This window comes from Nycticebus coucang, chromosome 11 (assembly GCF_027406575.1).
Source record: "Nycticebus coucang isolate mNycCou1 chromosome 11, mNycCou1.pri, whole genome shotgun sequence".
Classification (NCBI taxonomy): domain Eukaryota; kingdom Metazoa; phylum Chordata; class Mammalia; order Primates; family Lorisidae; genus Nycticebus; species Nycticebus coucang.
Window position 1 is genome coordinate 54,185,361 of NC_069790.1, and position 26,267 is coordinate 54,211,627.

Below are 26,267 nucleotides of genomic sequence, written 5' to 3' on the forward strand. Positions count from 1 at the left end.
GTAATTCTAAAGAAATTAGACCTGGATAAATAGCTTTTGAATTCAAAGAAATAACTTGGTATTGATTTACACAGCCATGGGATTGTGGATAAAATCCCTTCACTCTGTTCCAGTGAACCCCCTTCTCAACAGGAGACATTGGTGGAAAAAAAAATTCCTGCTAGTCTTTTCCTCATTCAGAGTACTGTAAAATTCTGTTTGTGCATGTGTGTACAGAAAGGGTGCCTGATATCCTGAAATCCAGAACACCTTTCTCCCCTCCCCCAACATGCACACCTGTGAAAGCTCCCGGGCACATGGGAGCTGCCTCTTTCCTTTTCTTAGACCAGGCCAGTGGTGGTATCTTCAGTAGCCAAAAGTATCAGCCTATGCAGAGAAAGCAAGAAAACACTGAGAGTTTGGTGTTATTTTCTCTATTGATAAAGCTGTAATGTTCATATTAACACCTTTCTCTCTCAGATTCCTCAAAATCCAACTAAGAATCGGGCTGTTTATTCCACGCCCAAAAGGAGCTTCACTGAAGTTTTGGGGACAACATTTCCCTCATCTCTCCAGTCCTTGGTATCAAGAACAGGCAGCTGGTAAACTCCAACATGTTACATCCTACCCTGGGAGAGGGAGCATCACAGATTTTTTCAGGATTGAATTTGGAGAATATTAACTATGCATGCCCCAATCTAGAAGCTCCTTTACAGGCTTTTAACCTAGAATCCAATGGAGTTATGAAAACAAAGTGAACTAGTCCTCAAAATGAATACCATTTGCCTCCTGACTCCATTCCCAGGTATGTGAGCACCCAAAAATTTCTATATTGGACCTGAATTGATTCAGGGAAAAAGCAACACATGTTTCTACATTCCCTAATTTTGGGATTGCATATGAAGGATGTCTGCCTGTTTGCAGTCTTCTCTTTCTCTTTTCGCAAGTGTAGGACTCCACTCTCTACTACACAAGCATTCTTCTTTTTCCAAGCCCAGAAAAAAAGAACTCCACAATGTTTAAACACTTAGATTAAATCAAGATAAATGTCAATGTTTGTCTTTTTAATCTGTAGGCTAAGCCAAGGCTGAGCACCCACTTCCATATTTGCCCCGCTGGTAAATATATTAGGGCAAAGGGAGAAAGAAAGGAGTGTTAGTGAGTTTTAATCAAACCAGTCTTTGGAAAACAGGACCCCCCTGACCATTGCAGGATAAATGCAGCCCTGGAGTAGGAGGGGAAAAGTATCAACAGGAAACAGCGGACTATTTTTAGGCATAATAAGGAGTTAATATAGCTGTCCAAGCATCTTCCTAAATGCCTTGAACAAGCGTCTTCCTAAATGCCTTGAAGCATCTTCTGTTTAATTCCTTCATCCCTTCATCAGCAGTAACAATAACAAAGTCACAGCAAATGCCTCAACATTAAGGGACAGTTAGGTTTGGGACAGCTCTTCAGGAAAACCTGGTATGGAAAACATCCTCTTGCTATCATGTGAACTTTTAGATGGTTCTCTTGTTACAACAGAAAAATAAATGGAAACCACTTGGGGGTGGGAGGGTGAGTGAGAGAATTGTTTTGTATCTGACTACCCTTGTGATGTAAATGAACTGGTGGTTTTCATATTCATATGTTCATGGCTACTTCTTTATTTTAGAAGAAATGAGAAGGTAATTTATTAGTTTTTTTAGCAAAACTTTTCTTAGAGAACAACAGATTTGAGAGTCCTTAGAAGCAGGTGTGGGGGGGTGTTGTTTTTCTTTTTCTTTCTTTTTTCTTTTGTTGTTTTTCTTAAGCCCATTCTTTAAACTGTGCCCTTTCTCTTTTCTTTTATTCAGAAAAATGTCTTTTTTTTAAGCATAAACCTAGAAAAAAGGAAGCCACCTCCATCCATCTTACCCTGAGAATGAAATAGTTTGCTGTATTTTTTTTCTGCAGGTTTCACTAATTTTGTTTAGAGAGCAAAAATGGTTCTCATCCTTTTCACTCTGCAAGCAGGGCCCTTCCTTCACAGAGGCTTGAATTCTGTCAATACTCATTGAAAGGTTGTGCCCATTTGTCTGGCTCATCTTTGGGTTCACCATTTTTCCCTCCACATACTTTGTGGAGAGGGAAGGAGAGAGTGGAAAAAGAACAGGAGGTATACAGGGAATGGAAGTTAGAAAAAGAATGGGGCAGAAGAGAATGAATGTGAATCTGCTGCATTATGAGAGTGCCAGTCTTTAAATTTTCTTCCCCATCCTGTTCGCTAGGTACCATTCTCCCACAAAGTATACTACAAGTAAACACAACTAACGCTGATAAAAGTGGTCCTGTTTGTCTGCGGATCCGCGCCCTGCACATTTCCTTCTGGAGCTGGTGGGATGGAGTGGGGGAGGTAGACCTCCAATTCGCACTTCATCTTCCAGTCTCCTACCTCTGACTCCTCTCCTCCCTGTTTCTTAGCCTGTTTTTCCCTCAAACAGCCAGGGCATCACATTGCCAGCTCTAACAGCAGCGAAGTCGAAGCAGGACGACTGGTTGAAAAACTACAAGGGGGTCACCTTCCCTGGAGAAAATGAACCATTTTAAGAATGAGGCTTGGGAGTCTCAAATGTCTTGAACCCAAGAGTCAAGCGAGCGTAGCGTTTCGGGATGTCACTGCAGCGATCCCAAACAGACAGGCAGGCGTCCCAGGCTCTCCAAAGCCTGGGGTAAAGGAAGGGGCGAGGGGCAGGAGACAGGAGGGACAGCAGCAGCAGAGGGCGACAGGAACGCCCGCGCCCGCAGCTGGCTCCCTCGCGCCGCCGTCTGCGGGGAACTAGGGGCCCGATAATGGGATTCAGGAGGCAGAGATCCTCCAAGAGCCAGCCACTGTCTTGTACAGATTTGTAGAGAAACCCTCACTGTAATTAAAACCGTACAGTCAGATTAATTCAATGTGTTGCTCGGCAGCGATTTTAATAGTAAAAATCCGCTTTAAAATTGAATTAGGGTCGAAGAAAATTTCTGCTAGACTCGCCGGATTTGTCAGCTTTCATTGAAGCCAGCCTGGGTTGGACTTAGGCGGTGGCTGCACAGTGTGGCTCTTCCCCAACCCCCAGCTCCAGACTGGGGAAGGTGAAGCAGGGGGGTGGCTGATCAACAGAAGATGCCGGTTCGGTCTGTAGGATGGGCGCAGGGCTGGGGTTAACACTTCTGGTCTCACAGTTAGAACTATGCACAGATTTTTGACATCCTGGACTTCCCTTTCCTTGCCATCCTCTCTGTGAAGTTCTCAGCACGGGAAAGGTGGGGGTAGGGAAAGAATAAATCCCTACTGTATCTTGAAGCAATTTCTCATTGTGTGTTCCCCCATATGACAGAGGCTGGAGTCCTCTCGGTCCTCTCTGGCCGCTTGAATTACAGGAGAAAGTTGCGGTTCTTTCAACGCTCCCCCCCCCTTGAAAATCTTACCAAAATTAAAAGCAGTATTTCAAGCGCCCTGTCAAACTGTCTCCCAAGCTTTGATTTGGCCGCTCCCCATTTTCCTCCCCTCCTCGAATCCTTTGCATTTCTCTTGACTGTGAAATAAAAGTTGGTACTATTGTGTTTTTCCCCTTTAAGGTCAGACACCTGGGAGCTGAAAACTTGCTCCAGAGTTCTTAAATGGCGACTGAGCACTAATAGAGGGGCTCTCGCTTGAGACAGGCTGGAGGTGGGGTGGGGGGATAGGATGAACAGCGGGGCTAGGCTCTTTCTCAAAGCCAACCAGGTTTCTAGGGGTCCAGAAATGGTCGTAGGCTCCCTCTTCCCCACGGATTCGGCCACTGCTCGTAGATTGCTGAATGCGCGCGCGCGCGCACACACACACAGTCACACAACCTGGGACGCAAATTCCCCAACGAGTTAGTCACATCATCAGGCCTGGGAAAACAAAAACCGCTGTGGGTCCCTGTTCCTCCGGCAACAGCGCGCAGACGCTTTAATTGCCGCAAATTGTCATTGTGTCCCCTTTTCATTTGCTCATTCCTTCGTTTATTTTTAGTACACTTCAAATGCCTACACACTTCCCTAGTAAGGAGAGAGCCGAGCAATTATTGCCTTTGCCTTCAGGGCCTGCTTTGCCAATCACTGAATGGGGATGGAGTAAACAGGTCGAAAAGCTAGGCGCGTTATTGGTCTTGCTTATTTCAGGTGCAGGGCGGTAAATAACTCTCCCTACTGCGCCACCCTCTTCTCGTTGCTTGACTCCCAATTACCTGGAAGAAAGGAGATGCACCCCCTCCTCCCTCCTGCTCCCCATCACACCCCACCCCATGCGCCAAGTTTTACTCAATCCAGCAAATCCCGTCAGAATTGGCGGGTTCCTCAGAGAGCAGTTAGGAAGAGAATTCCATAGGGACATGGCTCTTAATTCTGTATTGAATAGAAAGGCGCACGGTGCGCAGACACCTTCCCTGCCCCCACGCAGGAAAATAGAGCCCTTTTTGTCTGAGGGCTGCGGGGGAGACAGACGCCCAAGGCAGGTTATAGAGAGCCCCCAGGGGCTCCTTTTCGGTCAGGGCAAGCTTTCAGATAGGATTGGAGCAGTTCGGACGTTCTGTTAGGACGGCTCTCGCTATTGATTGACGCTGCTGTTGTTCTAAATATTAGCCAGGAATTCTTAAAGGAGAACTTTAAATTTTGTGAATGCTGCTAGGTGCATTCTGCACCTTGCTGTCTCTTTTCTGTCTTTCACGGGACAAGTGCAGCAGTACAGGATAGGGAGCGAGGCAGGTGTTTGCAGCAGCCACGAGGGGGGTATCCGGCGTCCTGCAGATGGATCCGAAACAAATCCCTGTGGGATTAACTTGTCTGTCTGCTGAATTGTCTCCAACTGCAAAAGCAGTGTGGGCCTCGCTTGATGGAGCTGGTTCGGGTTGCTTGCTTGTTCTGGACGCTCGGTCCCGTCCCTCCCTTGGCTGGGGCTGGCAGGCCAGCCGGGGACCTGTCGAGAGCCGGGGACCTGTCGAGCGCCGGGGACGGCTGTCTGGACTTTTTAAAGGAACGAAGCAAATATGACTGCTGCATTCTCACACACGCACCTCTCTCCTATTTCTTTTTTATGCAAACATTTACAGGGAACCTAATTTCAGATCCCGTGGAAGTAAATTTCATGCTAGGATATATTTTACAAAACATGTAATCTTTTGAGGCCAGAAGACGTTTAATTAAAACCATACTTTGACAAGTTGAGTTTCAAAAGGAAGTCACACCAGCTCAGAAGGCTAATTCATATTCAAGATGTAGCCTGTAATTCAAGTTGTTTGAGAATGCCAGCAGGGTAACTGGAGGCTAGCCTGGTTTGCTACCTGCCTAAGGGACCCTGGACTCCAAAGAGTTCTACGTTTGGACCAGAGTCCTGCCACCCCCACGCTCAGGTGCCCTCCTGTGGACTGGCTAGGGTTAGCTCCCTGGTTTATAGAGAGGGAGGAAAGCTCCCTCCAGCACCTTCAGTGTCCTTACATAACTTCATGGCAGTCAGAGGATCCTAGGCACACAGGACCCCCTGAAGAGCAGGAGGGACCCAGGGAAGACAAGGTACCTCCTGGAGGTTCAGTGGAACTGATGAGGGTCTCAACGTGCTCCAGCTGCCTTCTTGCCTCCTGGCTGAACTATGCTAAAGGAAAGGGAGTCCCTGGAAGTTACCCCCTTAACTGAGGACACAAAACGTTAAGGGGAAATTGTTCACTGCAGCTGACTTATGAGATAGCCCTCAGAGTCCTCAAGGAAGAGGACTCCCAAAAGTCTCCACACTGTGGACTGCATTTTTGCAGTAATGGTCCTCAGTAATTTCCTTCTTTAATCTCCTTTGCTGTTTCCTCATAATTTGACCAGTCTCAACTTAAATCAGAAGGGTTTAAGTCAGAAGGCAAGACTCCCAGCTCTCTCTTTTTTAACCAACTAGTCATGCTGACCCAGGGTGCTAATGACTAGCCATACCAGCTAGGGATGAGAAGGAGCCAGTAGGTACCCGCAATGGGCACAAATGTAAAACAAAGAGACTTTGCAAAGCAGTCTGAATTGGAGCTGACTGTGCCCGTAAATAGCAGCTCCAGTCTGAATGTGGCTAATGTTGGTTACCCAGTCATGGTTCTGAGCCTACACTGCAGTGTCCCTCTCCAGACCCCCAGCCTGCTGGTCTTTTCTTCTTTCAGAGATGAAAATGAATTGTTATCAAAGTTAGCCTCATAGATGATCTGAAATTTGTCTTACAAAGAGGCTTATATTGGTTCAGTTTTACCCAAAATTCTCAAGAAGAAAAGCCTCTTCACTTTCCACAGCTACCCACAAGACAGGGAAGGAGAATGTTGCTTCAATTGGAGGTTGTAAAAATTATTGATTGACTGAAGGACATTTTTTTTTAGGTCTATGCTTTCTTTCAAACACACTATTATTATCCTATTCCTTAAATCACAAAGATAAGTCTATTAAAAGCCTAAAATCCAAAGTGTTCAAGAAGTATTTTAAACCACATGGCTATCTCAGTGTGAAGCTGTACATGACTGAAGTCAACACTCTAATTTTATTGGGCTAATTTAGGAGAAAGTTTAACTTTTGAAAAGACAATCCAAAAAAAACAATTATGAGAAAGTTTGTTGTTCTATACAAAGACTATCTACCAGCTGGCATTTCTGAAAGTTCAGTAAGTATCTCCTTTTTTGAAAATAGACATGGTATTGAAAGCTATGTCCTTAAACAGTATGCCAGCTTATTACTTACTGGTCAAATAATAATGATTTTTAGATCACTTTTCAGGGTCTCACATTTTGGAGGGCTATTGTAAGTCTCTGGTTCACACTCTAAAAAGGAAGAAAGGAATGAAGGAGGGAAAGAAGGAAGTAAGGAGGAAAGAAAGAAAAGAAGGAAGGCAAAAAGAAAAGGGGGGGAATGTTATAACCATAAGTCTGGAAGGTAAGAAAGACCTAGAGGCAAATAGAGGCACTGCCAGGATGGTTTTAAGTATCATATCCCTCGAGTGTAACTTTAAAATGCATGTACCTGACCAAATGCATTTGAAGCCTAATCTTACATTGGAGACTTTTGAATTACACAAAAGGGAAGAGGAGCTGCAAACAATAATCCCCACCTGTTTTATTTCAGTAATAAGAACAAGCAGTTTTCTTGTCACAGGGTATGAGCACTCTCAGACAGGGGTGCTGGAGGCCCATTTGTGGGCAATAACTCTGGCTGAGATACATGGCCAGAAGAGTACAAGGTTGATGGCAATGGTCAGAATGATGCTGCATGGAGGGTGGGCAGCAGCCGTGGTATGTAGAAGGGGCAGCCGGGTAATATTTCCCAGATGGCCCACCCCTTATGTAGCCCAAGAGAATCAACCTCATCTTTTCAGCTTCAGAGCTTGGATGGAGGCAAGAGAGGGTCAGAGTTGATGGAGATTCATGGCAATTCTCTACCTTTCTTATTTCCTCTGCCTTTCTGTAATTAGCCCCATTTTGCAGATACAAGAGTTAACACATGGACTTCACCTTAAAAACAGCTAGATGTTCTAGCTTCTTATCTCCCTGGCAACCATGTGTGTCTGGGGATGCGGTGGGGAAAGAGCTGGGTTTGGTGGTGTTTTCCCAAGCCAGGCTTGTACAGGTAATGTTTCTGCTTTTGAGGCTTATTTGGTCAATGAAGTAGCTGCGATTTTCATGTAAGAGTTAAGTCTCAAAGAGTCAGCCTTGTCCTGACTTAGGGGTCTAAAAGCAGCAGTTCCAGGATTCCTCGACTTCCCGCCCGTGCTCTTTAAACAGTTGCCTCTCTCATGCCTTCTACCTTTCTCTTAGATTCTGAATATTTTAACTCTTGCTTGTAGTAAATGTATTTGTAGTTCTAAAATGTGTCTATTTCCCGTAGAAAATCTTCAGTGTCTAGGTGAGATCAATACTATAACACTCTTTTTATTTTTAAAGTGGGTTTTAAAGGCCTATTGTTGGGGGAACTGAGACATCAATGTGACCCAGAGACGCAGCAAGAACGGGATTCTATTGGCAGCCGCGGCCCTGCGGGGGCCGCGCCAGAGTTGGCTCACGTGTGTCTTATCATGCAAAGCCTACAGCTCGGGCATGCGCACTGATGCCTCCGGCACTCGCCTTCCTCTGTAGTAGGGACTAAGACTTCCAGATGCGCAATAATTAGGTTTCCTCATTAAACAAAGGTTTCCCCATCATCCCCCTCTTCCCACCGTTCTCAGCCACTGGAGCTCCAAGCCATACCAAGCTTACCCATCTCCCCCTCCCCCGCCCTTCCCCCTCCTACCGCCCAGTCTCTTTTTTTCCAGACTTAGGGCCACCACTCCCATTTCATCTTAGGGTCCTCTGCATTTCTCATCGTTTTTCTTTTGATCTCCTTTAAAGAATATTAAAATCTATTCTTCTCTTTGTTTTAGGTCCCCTTCCTCATCTGACCCTCCCAATGAAATAAAAAAAAAAAATCCCCCACTGATCTACCCGAGGGAAAGAGGGTGTCACCTCCGCAGCTCCCATTTTGCGCTTGGCTTGGACCCCTTCCCAGCCCTCCCCCAGGGGAGGTTTCACGCCTAAGCCCTGGACTCCGATGGTCCAAGAACTCGACGGGTACTAGAGCCAGTCACCCACCAACCCTCTCATCCCCAGGAATCAGCCCAGGCCGCTGAGAAGCCCAAGCCGGGCATTTGTAGAGCACCCGGGCGTGTGGGGCGCTGCTCTTCACGTCTCAGCTTCCACGTGGTGGGAGAAGCACACGACTCTGGGAACGCCTCCGGGGATATCGTCTAAGCCCCTCCAGGACCCCCTGTGCGGGCATGGGGTCCTCAGGGATCCATCTCCTCGGAGCAGGAGAATAGTCTTTTTCGGAAAGGGATCTCAGTAGGTGAGAAATAGCCACCATTATGTTCAAAGCCTCCCGCGGGAAAGCGCGGTGGTAACGCTCAGAGTTCAGCATGACCCGAGCTCTTCGCCACAAGGACCGCGCCCACAGGCGTTCTCCAAATCGCAGTTAGCTGGTTCTCTCTGGTAGAAACAGGTATAGCTCCTCTGGCTTTCAATTACTCTCCGTTTACCTGCAGGGCGAACGGATTTGTATTTTTCCATCAGAAACCTCCATCCCTGATACCACCGAAGTCTCCCCTCCCCCATCCCACTTTAATCGGGAGAAAAGGGCGAAATAGGGACTTGATTCTCTGATATGACACGGATAATTGTTGCATCATGTAACTTCCTACATCTTGGTTTTAATTTTCAGTGAACCAAACAAAGATATTTGCAATTTTAAAATAAGCACTCGACTTAATAAATGGGAACATTGTGCAGGGAAGACTGTGCCACCCCCCCCTCACCCCCTTCAGAAGATGTTATTAGCTCTGACAGCATGCCGCTCAGGTTCGCAGAAAGGATTTTGTAAAGGGATGACAGACAAGAAGGCCAGCAATCATGGGCTCCTTGGGCTGAGCTTTTTTTCCCCCTTTCTTTCTTTTCCTTTTTTTTTTCTTCTTCTTCGTCTTTTTTTTTTTTTTATCAGAATGTTCTGTTCGATGCCATTTATCCTTGATGATAGAAAATTGCGCTGTTGCCAGGACGCTGCTGCTGCCGCCGCTGAAATAGAGGGCAGGAGCCACATTTCCATTTTCCGGCTTGAAAGCTATTCAAATGAATTTGCAGAGTGGGGGGGAAAGTCTAGCGATAAACAAATGAGAATAAATCGAGTTCCCCTTTCCATTCTTTCCTTTAAATGGGTAGCTCTTCATTTCTGATATAAAGATTTTTGTTCATCAGTGTTTAGGAATACCTGGAAGATAGTGTAAGCCAACGCACAATTTATTTTGATGCTCTTAAAGTGACTAACCACATAAACATTTAAAAAGAAGTGTATGTCTAAATATATATAAAGTATAAGAATTATATATACATAGATCATGTACATACATATCCTCACACAATTCTGCACTACAATGGAAGATAAACTCTTTCAGCACCATTTCAATTGAGTATAATTTCCAAGCAATGCTGGCTGTTGACAGTTATGGCTTTCTTACTAAAGGTGTATATATAAGCATTACTAGATGATATAATTTTTAAAGCCCTTATTATGTATATACACCATATAATTTAATTACTCTGTAGGTCTTGCTAATCAAAAAACACTCCTCTCCAAAAAAAAATATAATAGATAAAAGTCATCTATTATGTGTTTCTTTCAAGTTAATTTTACAAATTTACCTTTAAAGTTTCTAAGTTAGGAAATACAAGTCCAAAGACTTGGTACTCAGTGCCAGTAAAAGATGTGAAATAAAGAGAGACTGAAGCCTTGCTTCCCCCTTTTAAAATTTAGATTCTTTGCTAGTTTAAGAAGATCATGTTTTGGAACTCAAAGGATCCAAAATATGACATTTAAGGAATAAGAACTTAAAAACTACACCTCATACGATTCTCTCTGTGTATATAATATTTACATGTATATATACTATAATGACACATCAGCAATGTTTTGAAAAAGCTATACAACTTTTAGGGCCACCACTGTGTTTTAATTAAGTTTTATTAAATTCCAATTCTAATGTTTTGTTGCAAAGTCATACAGGCATTTAGGAAGTTTTCAGTAATGCAAAGCCCTTTAAATTACAGCAACTAATTGTATTTGAGATTTCAGCTAGTACTTTAAGCTTAAAAAAAAAAATCCCCAAACACCAGACAACATTTTAAAACTTCACATTTTTTAAACGAATTGTGGGTCAACTACTGTGTTTTTAGCTACATTGCTGAGTGATAGGCCCCCGCTGGGCAAACCAGGGCGGCACAGAGAATAGTAGCACAAAGTCAAAAAGAGAAGAGCAGAAGTGGGTTGCTATTGGCGTTCCGAACTTTTCCAGTAGAATTCTTGCCTGTACTTCTTGCAGGCAGCCTTGATTCCTAGTTATTGATTCCCGAGAAATCCTAGTTCAGCGGAAAATTTCCTTTTTAAGAAATTAGCATAATAATAAGAAAACAATTAAGACAGACGAGCTAAAAAAGCAAGGGATCAGCCCAAGTAAAGTCCAATTTCCTTGTGTTTGTTGTAAAAATAATTGGGGGCGAGCTTAAAGTGTTTGGGCACTGAGATTCCCTCTTTTATTCTTAGCCCTTAGCCCTGGGAATTGTAATTTGGACCAAAAGCTTCACTATCCCGCTCCTTTTCCAGTTGAGGCAACTCACGGGGTTCTTGGGCAAATTTCCCCTGCAGGTACAAGCTTGGGGCGGGCAGCGGGAGTCCGGCGCCGCCAGGACGCCAAGGTGAAGGCATAGGCGCTCTCAGGCTGGGTTGCCGGGCTCCAGAGTTTGGGACCCCCCCCCACCCCGCCCCACTCCCGCACGCCTTGCTGGGGTGGGGGGAAGAGTCTGACTCCAAGCTCCCCCACCCCACACCCAGTCCTGCCGCTTCCAGTGGGACTAGAATAAGGGGCATTAGGCAGAAGTGGATGGAGCCTTCCTTGAGTGCCAAGGCGGGGTACACGCTGGTCCCCCGGTGCCAGGGCGTGGTGAGCCCTCTCTCCCTGGTCTACTTTAATGTGTCTTCAATTCGGGTCACTTCCTGGGCTTTGGCTGCGGCAGCTTAGTGTAGATGAGTGTGGAGTGTGGCCTCCAGACAGGGGCTGGAGGGGCTGTGAGAGAAAAGATAGGGGTTTCTTTAGGTTAAGTTAATATGATTTTTTTTACTGCTTACGTTCCACATCTCAAAAATTTGCAGTCTGGTTTAACCTAAAGGTAGTGAACAGAGAGAAAGTAAAGTTGTCCTCAGGAATTGTGTACCTTGTGAAAATCCGGTTCCTCTGGTTGAATGGGATGTAGGTGTTGGGACTTCTTGTTGTAAGGGTGTCTTTGTGTGGCTGGGTGTGCAGAGTTGTGGAAAAGTTGAGCTTTGGGTGGAATTGTATAAGCCAGGAGTGGAGACGATGGAGTCACATCCTGGGCTGAGAGAACCTCCACCCCACCCCCATGATCCTGTTCTCCCAGGGAGTACTGAGTTCATCTAAAACTGTGTGTTGATTTACACTGTGGCACGCCCTTTTCTAGGTAATACTCCTAAAAGCACAGTGGGTTTGGAGGGGGGAGCTCCCCCCACACCAAGAAATGTGTTCACTGAGCATTAAAAATGAAAGCGGTTTTTCTTCACCTTCTGAGATCTCAGAAATGGGGGACTTGCCTTTTTCTTTGACAAAAGAGCAAGTCATTCTGAAAGGCCTCAGAAACACTCACCCATTAGGAATTCCAGGATACAGGAATGTCACTTGCAGCTGAAACACAAAAGCTCAACGTTTTGATATTTTAAAAGATTTTTTTCCTCTTGTAAGTCCTTGTAAATGTCTGGTTGTAGCAACTCAAAAAGTGCATTCCTGTGAAAACATTCGGCAGGGTTTCCTTCCCTTTTCATATGTACTAGCAGCTGCAAAACATTCCAAATGAGCTAGAAGGTCATTATGGAGACTATTAATGAAATGACATTCAGTGCTGGCCTCATCAACCAGCCAAAAGCCTTGCCCCAGAAAATGAGAAGGGAGAAAGCAACTGTGCTTACAAATACAAAATACTCTAAATTCTATACTGCCTCCCAAATAGCAAACAACTTTTCACAGGTAGCTAGCCCTTGCTGTAACTCACCTCACTCATGCTCAGTTTCCCCTGTGTTTAAGGGCTGGATTTGCAGTTATTTCTTAAGTCTCCGGAGCTTTGAGATGTGCCATGCAAACAGTAAAGAATCACATTAATCCTGCTTTGATGTTGGAAGGGAGATCATAGCAGAAATCAGGTCACCACACAGATAGGTGCTGCTGTGAAAATGAGCCATGCCCCCTCCTTTTTTCCTTGTACCTATCTCCCTTGGTTTCAGGGTATTCATTGCCAGTTGGCAAACTGGAAAGTTGTCAATATGAACTATTAATATCTTGTGATTTAAAAGCAGGGCAATTAAGCTTCTTAGAGCCATTTTTTGTCTCATAGATTGAGACACAGGAGTTAGGGACTCGCCTTGTCTACCTGTTTATTTACATAAATACATTGGACCACGTTCCAGATACATTCCCCAAACACAACCTCCATGCAATTTAATTGCCTAGAAAAAAAAAAAAAGTTGTGTTTCCTCTGCTGTCTTTTACCCCTGAGTCTTGTAGCATAGAATGATAATAATTAATCTGCTTAGATAATTTAAGACTTAAAGATTAGAAGGCCTATATTGACAATTTCAAATTCAAGTCTGAGTGCTTTGGCTAAGCAAAGCTTAGGAGATGACAGATGTGATAAAAGAACTGCCAAAAACTAGACTTTATTAAAACTAAAAAGTGTGATGTTTTTGTGGCTTTGAAAGAAATGATTGTTAGAATGCTCACTCAATTCAAATGTGTCCCTAAACAAACAACTACAGATGTACTTTATTTTATGCTACCTGATATTTATATGCACGATGTATTTCTCCTTTGCATATACACATACTGATGAATTTTATAGTGCTTTTCAATCCACTCCCATATATATACATATATATATATGCACTACATAAATACTATCAGTTAGTATAGTTAATAGAGCTGAGCTACATATGCAACACAAGTGACATGTGTATAATCACAAGTATTTGTGCCATATACACACCCTCATTTCCCAATTTGCTGTCATAGCATCAACATTATGTTGCAGGAGGCTGCTTATGAAGCTGTAGCTGCCACCTAGTTTTCTTCAGAATTTGTAGAATGGAAAGAACACACTCAGATATCTGAATTTGTTAAAAATGCTCTTCTATTTCAAATAATCCCTATTAAATTTGATTTTCATTTAACCTCAGTGGGCAGTCTTGATGACAGCCCAAATCGCACTGACACCAAGGCTACTCAAATGCTTTTACGTGTAGGACACAGTACATTAAGCTGCTTTGTATCAAATAAGTCCCTTTAAAGTGATTTTTATACCCCTGGTTTGGGAGCACAGCTTGGGAGGAGGTCTAAAGTAGAAAGAAGTTCAGAGAGAAAGAAAGCCAAGCGAGAAAGAAGGTGAAGGAAAGAGAACCATGTGAATGGTTATTTAGGCGGAGAAATCATTTGTGGGCATAGATTGTGTCTTGTGAATTGTTGAGGATATTTTCAGAGTCACTGTCTGCTTTCACCTTACTGATTCCCCTCCCCCCCAATCCATTCCTCTAAATCTGCTACCATTAAAATCAGGTTCTAGAGACTTTGTAGTAGAAGCTACCAAAGTATTTCTTTATAGGATATTGGGGGCATTGCATTGGTTACAGATACATAAAACATTGCACTAAGTAGTCCAGGAATGCTCATTTTGCTAATATTTTGCCAAACAGTGTATTGTGTTCATACGAGCTGACTTGTGCATTGTCTTACTTGTTACTTAATCTGGCTCTACACTTCATTTTAGAAGCTAATTTCACCCTTATTTTGAAGTCCTACATACTTTCTCCGTGGAAAAGCAAGAAACGATGGTTACTTTATGGTTCTTAAAGATGGGAACACACATTCCATCTTAATTATATTTAGGGTTTTGTTAAAAATTATAATCTTTTCAATCTGCTCTTTCTTTTACCAGTATCCCAAGAGCCTAGCATGTCGCAAGTGTGGAAGGAGAGAGAATAGACCTCCTTGTCTTTTTAATTAAAGTTTATGCAGCTTGTAGAAAGTAGTAATTTTCTAGAAAATTAGATCATTTTAGATCACTATAGTTCCACTTTTCTCTTTTTAACATGGTTCTAAGCAAATCTTGCCCTTTAAAAACCATCAATTATAAAGCAAAGATTGCTGGAGAGGTATTCTGGATTTAAAGTACTTGGATTTAGAAATCTGACCTTGCTTCTATGAGAGTATATATGAATTTTGAATCCGACCATGTATGCACAGTGTGACAGCCCACATTAGTTTCTGTATGGCATATCAGAGTGACACATGACAGTTCTCATTCCTGCTTGTTGGAAACAGTATCATTGTTACTTCTTTCTTCATTCTGGGTGTTATGGTTCACATGCACAGAAAGTCCTTCTTAAATCACTGTTTCTTTTCTAAACAAGGTGGGAACCAAATTTAATAAGGAAGTAATCATGGTATGGAGCCAAAGGATTAAAAAAAAATTGACAGAGAAATGGGAGTCACTTTTCATAAAAAGTTGTTATGCTTACTTTTAAGAGATTCACCTAAAATTCTATGGTGGCTCCCCCTTGTCTGTACAGGAAAACACAAGCTCCCATTGTGGCATACCTGGGGAGACAGTGGAGTCTAATGGTGAACATAAGGTTAGAGTCAAATCCTGGATAATCTTGAATAGGTTATTTTACTTCTCAGAGCCTCAGTTTCCTTCCGTTACAATTGGAATAATAATAGAACTGATATATTCATTCATTCATTCATTTTCTTATTTATATTTTGAGACAAGGTATTACTGTGTCACCTGTGTAGTGGTGTCATCATACCTCACTGCAACCTCAAACTCCTGGGCTCCAGTGATTCTCCCACCTCAGTCTCCCAAATAGCTGGACTATAGGTACATGTCACCAGGCCCAGCTCGTTTTTAAATATTTGTAGTAACAAAGTCTTGCTATGTTGTTCAGGAATCCTCACACCTTAGCTTCCCAAAGTGGTAGGATTATAAGCATGAAACTCTGTGCTGGATCGTAGAATTGATTTAAATGGTGATGGTAAAACTAAATGAGATAAATACCTATAAAGTACTTACCAAGGTTCCTTGTGAAAAGTAAATGTTCAAAGAATACTAGTTAATGCCTAACATTAATATTAATAGAATGCTTAACAAGGCCTTTTAGTTTCTGCTTCTGCTTATCACCCGTTTGGCTAACTTCTCACCCTTCAACTCAGCTCAAGTGACCACTCTTGGGAAACCTTCCAGAGAAGTATTCCATCAAAATGCTTGAAATTAGGTGCCTGCTTTTATGCCTCTCTAGTACCCACTATTTATTTCTTTTATAGCATTTTGCAGGTTTTATTGCAAGTGTTCTTTTGCTTATCTGTCTGCTTAGTTAGACTGTATTAATAAGTTATAGCAAGAATGATGTAGTATTTATCTTTTTCAAAGCAATTGAGCCTAATGTATAGCAAAGACTCAGTGTGTAATATGTATGCTGAATGAATAAATATTCATTTGTTTTCTTTCTCTCTTGCTTGCATTTATAAATAAGTTGTAATTGGATGTATTCTTCTACTTTTGGTTTTCTCTACTTAGCATTTCTCAAGGAGCGTGCTAAGAGGAACTTATGATTCCCATGAGTAATAATGAAGAGTTTTGATTGTGGGTCCTGTAATGAATTGTTGACACATTCAGGACAAACTATCTATGGTGAGTTTCTTGTTTTAAATGAAGAACTCATGGACAAGTTGTGGGACTTGACTATAGTCAACCAATCCTTAGTTGACCATACTATTCAATATAAGGCTTATACATACTCCTTCAATGTTGATTTGGATTATCTATGTGAGTATTAATAATTAGGTTTCAACTACCCCAATTTGCTGGCCAAGTGGACTTCCAATGAATCTAATTATGTTATTGGTTTAAAGGTCATATGCAAATGACGTAGTTAATATGATTAGAAGAGTCATAACCATTTCAAAAAACCTTTTACATTTGCTTCACTGGCATCTTGGGTTTGTACAACTCTTACACAGAAATATGGGGAAATCTTGACTCTGGCAGGCAAACTCAAGGGAAGACCAGTAAAAACTATTTCAGAATTATAGAATATTGTGATCTACTTTATAGTACATATTTATAGAAGCCAAGGACCAATACTCTGTGGCCAAGACTCATGATTGGATCTGCTTTAATGAGTAGGCCAGAATTCTTTGTAATTATTTCATTAATCGACAGAAACAGTTGTTACTAGAGTGTCTGAAAGCCGTTTGTTTTCTTAAGAAGATTAATCACCCCCTGCAAAGAGTATTTAATTGAATCTGTAAACTCTGTTCTACTAAAGAAAAAGTTAAGCCAATTTCCCTTCTTGGAATTATTAACTGTTTTGATGGCACAGGTCTAAATTGACTAGATTTCCCTGGAATAACAATAAATATACAATTTGAATGATAATAATGATGATTCCTGCTGTTCCACTCATGTAAACCATAATTAATGTTTATAACCTTTCTCCTAGCCCCTTCAAAAATATTATAATACAGCAATACAAAATTACAAAAAAGCAAAGAAAAGAAAAGAAATTCCTTTGTGAGAACAATAGAATTTTCGTTGATGATGAAGGGTTCTGAAAATGAAAAATGAAGTAAATATTTTGATTTGGTTTCAGGTCCAGAGAATGAGCCTTGCAGAAAGCTGTAAAAGGGAATTGGGGAGGGTCATGCAGTCTGTTTTCTTGCATCCTCCCACGGTACTGCTGCTAAGCCATCACAGAGCCAGCACTGCTTAATGCCTACGACAACACTAACCCCACACTCCGTGAAGCATTTCAGTTGCCTGCTCAGAAAATGGAGATCAATGAAAGGGAACATACGGAGAGACAAGAATTGTATTCTGCACTGGGTATAATATGGTATGAGATATGGAATCCTAAGATTAGGAAATGGTAAATTACTAGGAAGGAAAATGGTAAGGTTTGCCTTGTGAATGAATCTTACTGTTTCTGCCATTTCTTTTGCGGCACTTTGTATTTATTTATGCCCCACATATTTCCATGAAAGATTTGAAGTGGCTTTAATAACTGACATATAAGACAAAACAAATATTCTACTCTGCCCACTCTCATTTTAGATTCAAGCTTTGGAGTTGCTCGCAGCAGGCTGACCAAGAAATTTCTACCAATGGAACTAATCATTAACTGGTTTTATTATTAACACAATGACGTGCATAAAAAAAAACCCTTTGCTTTCTTTTTCTTTGTAGATAATTCCGGTCCCAGAAAAGACAACCTCTTTTCCACCTTTCAAATATCAAAATCAGTTTTTGTCATGGATATAGAGCCTAATTAACCATATTTAACCATATGGATATAGAGCCTAATTAACCATATTTAAAAGGTATTCAAACAAGAGCCTACAACTTCTCTTCGAAGTCTATTCTTTGTGGTTGCAGAAAGGATAGTGTGAAAACTTTATTGTTTCAGATTAGACCTCCCAAGCCTGACTGAATTTTTATGCTTGGGCACCTAAAAACTCCAAGAAAAACATAGCTCAAACCACCACATTTTGCTTGCCTTCACGTTCAAATCCTATAAAACCACCACATTTTGTATGGTTTCCACCTCAAACCGTAAGTTGGCACGGGATCTTGCTGGATGCTCTGCACGGGTCTAATTGAAATGTTCACCCACCTTGACGGCATTTTTGGCTAGCTTGTCATTTATTTGGAATGCAGGTGAAAGAAGCTGAGTTCTCAGCAATAGTTTCTTCATTTTGATTTCTTTGCCTTACCCCTGCCATCAGCTAGGGACATGGAGCCATTTTGTTGTCCTCACTCAATCATTGTTACTTGCTCTGTGACATTCTGCTTCTGTGGGAGACAAAATGCTTGCCTTGCTTGGGGCCTTTGTTGGAAAGGCCTCTTTTCTTTCCCTCAAACTTACCTCTTGTATTATCATTCCCTCAGGTTGTGCGCTCTCAGCTAATCAGACAAATCAGTTTTTGCAAAGGTATTAACAGATGTCAGAGTTCTTGGGAAATGCATAAGGCACTAGATCATAAGTTCCTATGGGCAGGCATGCTCTCTTGCTGACAATTTAGAGTTGCCAGATAAACTACAGGATTTTTATTTACTGAATCTGGCAACCCTATGACCACTGCATTTTTATTTTCTAGTAACCTCCTTACATCAAATGCTCAATAACTATTGCTTGAAGATGAATAAATGAAAGTAGTAGGGAATATTTATCTTTGAATCTTTTGGTTGTCTCTAAATTGTATTGCATAGGGAACTGGCTCACCCTAGAGGACTATTCATATAATCTTACACTGCAGAGTCTTTTTTTTTTTCTTCCTTTGGAGACAGGGTCTTGCTCTGTCCCCCAGGCTACAGTACCAAGGTACACTCATAGCTCACTGTAATCTCAAATTCCTGGGCTCAAGAGATCCTCTCTAGTAGCTTGGGCTACAGGCAGTGGCTGCCATGCTTGACTAGTTTTTAATTTTTTAACTTTGTGGCGGGGAGGGTAGAGATGGGATCTTACTATGTGGCCAAAGCTGGACTTGAACTCATAGCCTCAAGTGGTCCTCCTGCCTTGGCCTCCCCCAGTGCTGGAATTACTTATAGGTGTGAGCCACTGAGCACAGCCTCAGTCTTGCTTTAGATGAAGATTGAGAAAAGCCTAGTCTTTTACTTTCTTCATTCTGTTGTTTTCTTGTGGCCATTCTTCTAAAAGAGCACCCTTCTCCCTCCAGCAAGCCTGTAGGATAGAATGGGGGAAGGGAAGAAACACCTGCTGTCATCTCATAGCTCACTTAGGGAAGAACAATCTGGACAATTGATTTGGGGGGCGTTGAGAGAATGGTTGTATCCTACTGTCATTCTTTCCCCACCAGGAGTAGGAGGTCCCTTGATAACTACAAATAGGAGACTCTTGGGAGTCCATGGGTGCTGAGAGGGGGAGTCATAATAGCAGTTTGGGCTGAGTAGAATTTTTCATAAAGAGTCCTTATGTCCCAAAAGTCATCATCATGAGGATTCTTAAGGCCTCTGTGGAAAGGGGAAAACTGTCTCAACGTGTTTATTTTGTAATTATGTTAAATTATCAATTACATTTATTATCACAATTGCTATAAAATCTTAAGTGTGCACTTTAAGAGCTAGAAGCCATTGGACATAAAGGTAGTGTTGACTTTGTCTTCATTTATTGCCTGTATTGTTTTCTTCAGGAAGTTCCTGGAACTTTTCCAGGAACTTGGCCTGGGTCAGTCAGTGTCTCTTAGAAAAATGAGACCTGGAAAATTAAGAACTTGGTGGGTAAAGAGCTTACACTTCAAGGACCTGCTGCATATATTGTATGTTGGCATGTTGTCTATTTATTTAGAGCTCTGACTGACGTTCACAGTGGATATCTTTGCATATATTGGCTGCTCCTGAAAGACAAGGGAAATATTTTAACCTTGAGACAGCAGCTCTGAGCCAGACTGAGTCCAGAATGTGAACTCCCACCCACACACTCCCGCAAATTTTGTTTTGTGAGTGGATTATCTCTGTCGCTTGTTTATCTGATTTCTAGAATCTACTGCTGGCCTCAGGCACATGGACAGATAGAGGAAAACTATGTAGTGTCGTTGCTACTGGATTCTCTTCCTCTAACAAAACAAGGTCAAAGTTCCTTAAAGGTTCATTGAGGAAGAATGTTTTCAAAAGTGGGGGATTTTAATTTTTTATAGATGATGGTTAAAAATGTGGACTTCGGAGTCAGTTTTAACTGGAATGGAATTCTGGATCTATCTCTTTAATAGATGGAGGCAAGTTATTGTACCTTTATTAAGCTCCAGTTTTCCAGCACATGAAGAGGAGGTAATTACAGTATAGGATTGTTGTTAGAATTAAATGATTATTGTGTGTTGAGTCTAGCCCATACCTAGTAAGTGCTCAACAAATGACAGTCATTATTGTTCAAAGTCTGGAGCAGAAGATTTGCCTTTTTAACAGAATCTCAGAATGCTTTTGTCCAACAAATATACCTGTGTGGCCTGAATCCTGCTTGTGGGCCATGCTGGGAACTGTGGCAGTAATGTCCCTGCACCTGGCTGTCCACATTCCTGGCCCCTCCCCTGAATGTCCAGCTTCTGGTTTAACTGGAAGTTGAGAGGCAGGATTAGGACACTCTTGCACCCTCTGCAATAGCCAGTGTTGGGACTTAGTGGAAAGTGGGTGAGGCCTCTCGGATGCTAACCCAAATTGCCTCTGACTTGCCTACCTGTCCTCCAATCCAACTTTCCAATGGCTATTTTGGTGGCAGTGCATTCCCAGAGCTACAGAGGTGCTGGCTGGGCCCACTGCATGGGCTCTGCTGGGTTTCTGGCCCTGTTCCCAAACTTCCAGTGCTCTTCTGGCTCAACCAGAAGTTCAGGTGTGAGGTGTCCTGGTGGTGTGTGTCGGCCTAGGAGAGGGTGGGGTGCAGTGAAGAGCAGCACTTGAGCAATTTATCTAGAGGCCCTAGGGAAGTTTTGTTTTGTTTTGATGAGTGGAATTTTGTTTCATGCCAATTCTTCCTTTTACCTACTCTGAGATTTCAGTGGGTTCAATTCTACTAGGAGCATAAAGACCACTGCAGATGTGTCTTGGAAAGAAGAGGGGAGAGGAAGAAGGCAGGACTTGAGATGGGCCCCTCCAACATCCTCTCTCCTCCTAGCTCTTCTTCCTTTTAGTCTTTCTTAAATATACGTCTGTTTCTAGGCATTACAGAAAGAGAATCTGTACTTGAAAGATTTGGGAGCTTTAAAATTCTTGTTTTTTCATCTTTAACTCACCCTTCCAACACTGCCTTCTATTCTTTCTGCTATTCTTCTTTTTTAGAGCATAGGAAAGGGGAGCTTTTAAATTAATACTCAAAACATGGAAAAAAGAGAACTTCAGAAGAAAATAAAGAAGAAGATGAGGCTGGTAAAGTAAGGAAGATGGAGAGGAGGAGGCAGAGGAGGAGAGGGAGGAAGGCTTAGTCCCAAACCCCAAGTTAAGAAACTGTTTCAAGTTAATACGGAGCAGGTGAGGCCTCTTGTTTTACTTAAACGTCTGAAAAAGATTCACTGAAACATGATAAAAATGGAAAGAAAAATCCTAGGGGAGAAAAATCTTTCAAATAGTGATAATATTGAATAACTCAAAGCACTGAAGAAATCTGACCCATGCAGACAGACCAAAAGGGTTAGAATTATCTCTTGGTATTGGTACTAATTCTTGGTATCTGGCTACTACTGGTAATTTAAAATTTTAGAAACAATTTTTTTTTATGACAGCTATGATGTATTATATATAAGATAAAAATTACATCTATAGGCTCACTGTAATAGGTTTTATTTTTTATGCATCATTAATTTAGCTTAAATTTACTCATTTGATTTTTACCACATTTGAAACATTCACTAATTCTAGGCTAGTCATTACAAAGTAGGAAGATGATCTCTGTATGTATGGAAGCTATAAATGAAGGAGGAGACTCCCAAACTATGAAAAAGCCAACCGACTTAAATCATAACTATTAAACATGAGCCAGTATTTTCCTTTTATAGGACGATGTTATATATATGGATTTGTACAATTGACTTTCTAAATGCTTGGCAATGGGAGAAGATTCTGCTTTGAAAGGATCCCAGGTGTTTTTGTATCTCCTCCAGAGGAGCAGCCACCCAGCCAGGCAGTAGCCACCATCCTTTTTGTGTCTTCAGCACTGGTTCAGAGCTGGGCACAGAGAGTCCCCAATGTTTCTCAAGCCACACCAAACCGTGGTGGAAAATAATGGAGGGAAAAATCTGAGGAAAAGTTGTTTGTTTGTTTGTTTGTTTGGTTATGTTAGCATCCTTGTTGCCTTGGTGGTAATCTGGTTTAGAAACCTGTTCCCGGGTTGGGCGTGGTGGCTGTCACCTGTAATCCTAGCACTCTGGGAGGCGGAGGTAAGTAGATTGCCCGAGTTTAGGAGTTTGAGACCAGCCTGAGCTAGAGTGAGACCTGTCTCTACTAAAAATAGAAAAACTAGCTGGGCATAGCGGTCGGTGCCTATAGTCCTAGCTACTTGGGAGGCTAAGGTGAGAGGATCCCTTGAGCCCAAAAGTTTGAGGTTGCTTTGAGCTATCATAATTAATGATCATGGCATTCTACCTAGGGCAACCGAGTGAGACTTTGTTTCACACACACAAAAGGGAAACCTGTTCTGATTTTTTTTTTCCTGAGACTAAGTGCCCAGAATATGTTAATAAAAAAAAAATGTTTGCCTCTGTTTGTTGCACAGTTATCACATGTCAGGCCGTTAAATATCCTAAGTACTCAGGACTCCTCATTTGAGATTACTTAATGCTCACACAGGCCAGTAACATGGGAGACCTGACTGTCTCCCTCATTGCCAGGGCTCAATGCATCATAAACAATAGCAGCAACAGCTGTGAGAGGAATCCAAGTACCAATTTGTTGAAATAAAGCAAAACAGGGCTTTACCATATGGGAGATATATCTAAGATGGGTTTATTAGATGTAGGATGATTTTTCTTATAGCCTCAGGGCTTTCTGGAGGGAACCTGAAATCTTTTCACTGTGCTCACATCATTGCCAGATGTGGATATGATGAAACAGACCTCATCCTGTGTGTGTCTCAGTGTGTGTGTATGTGTGTAAAAGTGGCAAATTCTGGCTCACATACCAAGTTTCAGTTTATCTCACACTCATTTTCTTGTGCAAAATTTCTTCATGAACCTTCTAAATATGCAGCAAGACTCTCCCCCCTCCCTATTCTAGGTCCAAATAAATCCATGCTCACCAATATGTAAAACCAGTGGCAGTAAAATAATGATAAAATATGGTTGTTTCATAAAGAGCTTGTTAGTTTTGTACTCTCATAGTAGAATATAATAGAGCACTCCACAAAAACCTAAAAATTCATAATGATTATTGACATCATTAATCAGAATTTGCCATGTGAACAGCTCAGGGATCTGTTGTATTAAGCTGTCATATGGTTGCAATCATACCTTTTTAACTGCCATCAGAGGTAACTGTCAGCAACACCATATCTTCTCTCCAGTCTATTATGGCTTCAGTTCCCCAGGGTTCCAGCCTGAGTCCAGGGCGATTTGTATGGTACACTAATGACCTGCTGATTGTCTGCACAAAAGCGAAATCATACGCTGTTCAGGCAACACAGTGATTCCACACAAAAGCAAAGGACTGTCTGGTGTCAAAATAATACCGTACTCTAACTTTGATAAAGGTTTTTTAAACTGACTACAAGGTACTATTTGGTGCTAAAGTGTGTGGCAGAAATAATATTTATTCAAATAACTAACAAACTGGCAGTGGGTAAATTTCAGGAGTGTGTGTAGGCAAGGGATGCTATTTAGGTAGCTATTTCTGTTTAGACATTTGGTCCTAATTTTGAAAGACATAGAAACTAGCCAAATATCTTTGTTTCAGTTAGTTATTTGTTGGTGATTATTCTTCTTTCATTCTTTCTTTTCTTTTTCTTTCTTTTTTTTTTAAACAAAGTCTTACTCTGTTGCCCTGGATAGAGTGCCCTGGTATCATTATAGCTGACAGGAGCCTTAAACTCTTGGGCTTGAGTAATCCTCTTGCCTCAGCCTCCCGAGTAGCTGGGACTACAGGTGCCCACCCTATACCCAGCTAGTTTTTCTATTTTTAGTAAAGACAGAGTCTTACTCTTGCTCAGGCTGGTCTTGAAGTCCTGAGCTCAAGAAATTTACCTGCCTTGGTCTCCCAGAGTACTAAGGTTACAGGTCTGAGCCACTGCACCCAAGCCCAATTTTATATACATTTTAAATAATATGTCACCAGAGAGTTTTCTTAATAGTTTTTGAAAACATGTGGTGAACACTATATTGATCTATCTACCCGTTCACCTATTGCTCTATCTCTGTAGCTGAGCCTCAGTGAGCAAGTTTGGGGTTATAAGGGTCGGTTGAAACCACATCAATATTCTATGTAGAAATGCCCCACAGTGTCTCCCTCTGAACCTGAGGACACAGGAGAGAAGATGGGCTGGGACTGGAAAACCTTGTAAAATCCTATCCTACCCCTCGTTTCCCTGTCCCCATACTCCACTGGTTGTGCAGTCTGGTGTGTGTGTGCACGCTAATGGGCTTATTTTCTCTAGGGGACTTGTCACTGAGTCATTTATCTGTTCAGCGATAGAGAAGAATTCCAGCTGAGACTGACCCAGATTCCAAAGCTTTATTCCAAGACTTGACTTGTATGCTTGTTGGTTTGTTCATTTGTTTATTCTTTCATTCATGCAGTGACTATTTTTTTTTTCTGAACAATTTTATCTTTAAAAAAAAAAAAAAAAGAAAGAAAGAAAGGAAGAAAAAGAAAACATCCCACAAGGGGGACATGCAGTGACTATTTTAAGCCTGTTGCTATATACTCACCACTATGCTAGGTGCTGGGATGATGATGATGACCAACATTCAGTCTCAACTCTCAAGCCCTAAAGTCTTGTAGGAGCAAGTAATGGGTCCACTGGCGGTTACCAAATATTTAACAAACTACCAAGGATCCCTTGTGTGCTCAATCCTGTGAATTGTATCATTCTGGCAACATGAAGGCTCCTCCACTAGACTGTGAGCTGGTTTAGGACAAGAACCAAGTCTTGTTGGTGAAATTATTCATAGATCTGAGCACAGGAAGAACATAGAGCATAAATTCCATAAATTGTTGTTAGATTTTTTGAAATGTCTTAAAAATCTTTAGGGATGGGCAATAAATTACAGACATCAAGAGTAAGGGCTTTGGTGTCATGATAGGCCTCTACTGATAGATTGACTGAGTAATCCTTGGCAGCCTTGCCCATCAAATTTATTTTCAATTTAAAAACGTATGTATTTAGCACCTATGATATGTTAGGGCATGTGTTAGTTATTGTGGATCCAAAGGTGAACTAGATAGAAACAGGATCTTTCTTCATGTAGCTTGCAGTAGAAGGGATATGGGACTATCAGAGCAGGTAGAGAGAGAAGGGCTGTTGTTGCCTAGAATGCTGAAAGGGAAAGATTAGGAGGACAAGGGGAAGAGTGCCTCAGGCATAAGGGACAAAGTATGCAAAGGCCTGGAGGTGAGAATGAACATAGTGCATTCCAGGGACTTTAATATATTCAGAGTCATTGCATCATTACCTGCAACAGAGGGGCTTGAGATGCAGCTGGGAAGGTGAGCAGGGCCAGATCCAGGACCTGGTAGGGAACACTAAGCAGTTTGGACTCCATCGAATGATCAAGGGAAACCTCTTGACAGGATTTGAACAGGATAGCGCTGGGATGAAATCTGCTTACATCTTGAATGGGGGATTGGAGAGAGTAAGCGAGATATCAGTTAGGAAGGCTTCTGCAGTAATCCAGATTGAAGGCAGCTCCTAGTCCAACCTTGTGGTGTAGTGGAAAAATGCATGAGCTTGAGAATCCAACAAGACTTGGATCTTAAACTCACTATCTATGTCGCTTTTAGCAAGTAACCAATTTTACATAGCCTCCACATATTTTTCTCCTGCAAAATGGAGTAACTTTACCTATCTGATGTGGGACTTAAGTGGAATACTGTGTGTCGGATGCCAGGCATTACACAACACACTCGTAAATGACAGTCCCTTCCTGTTGCTGTCAGTGATGCTGCCTCCTCCAACCACCTTGT

The 26,267-nt window shown here is 42.0% G+C and overlaps 1 long non-coding RNA gene across 1 annotated transcript in view; it reads left to right on the forward strand.

The window, feature by feature from the left end:
• LOC128598700 (uncharacterized) overlaps positions 1-26,267 on the forward strand; it is a 43,407-nt gene that overhangs the window by 10,529 nt on the left and 6,611 nt on the right. The window contains exons 2-3 of the long non-coding RNA XR_008383685.1: positions 16,170-16,283; positions 17,245-17,487. This is a non-coding gene — a long non-coding RNA (uncharacterized LOC128598700). The remainder of the gene's footprint in view (positions 1-16,169; positions 16,284-17,244; positions 17,488-26,267) is intronic.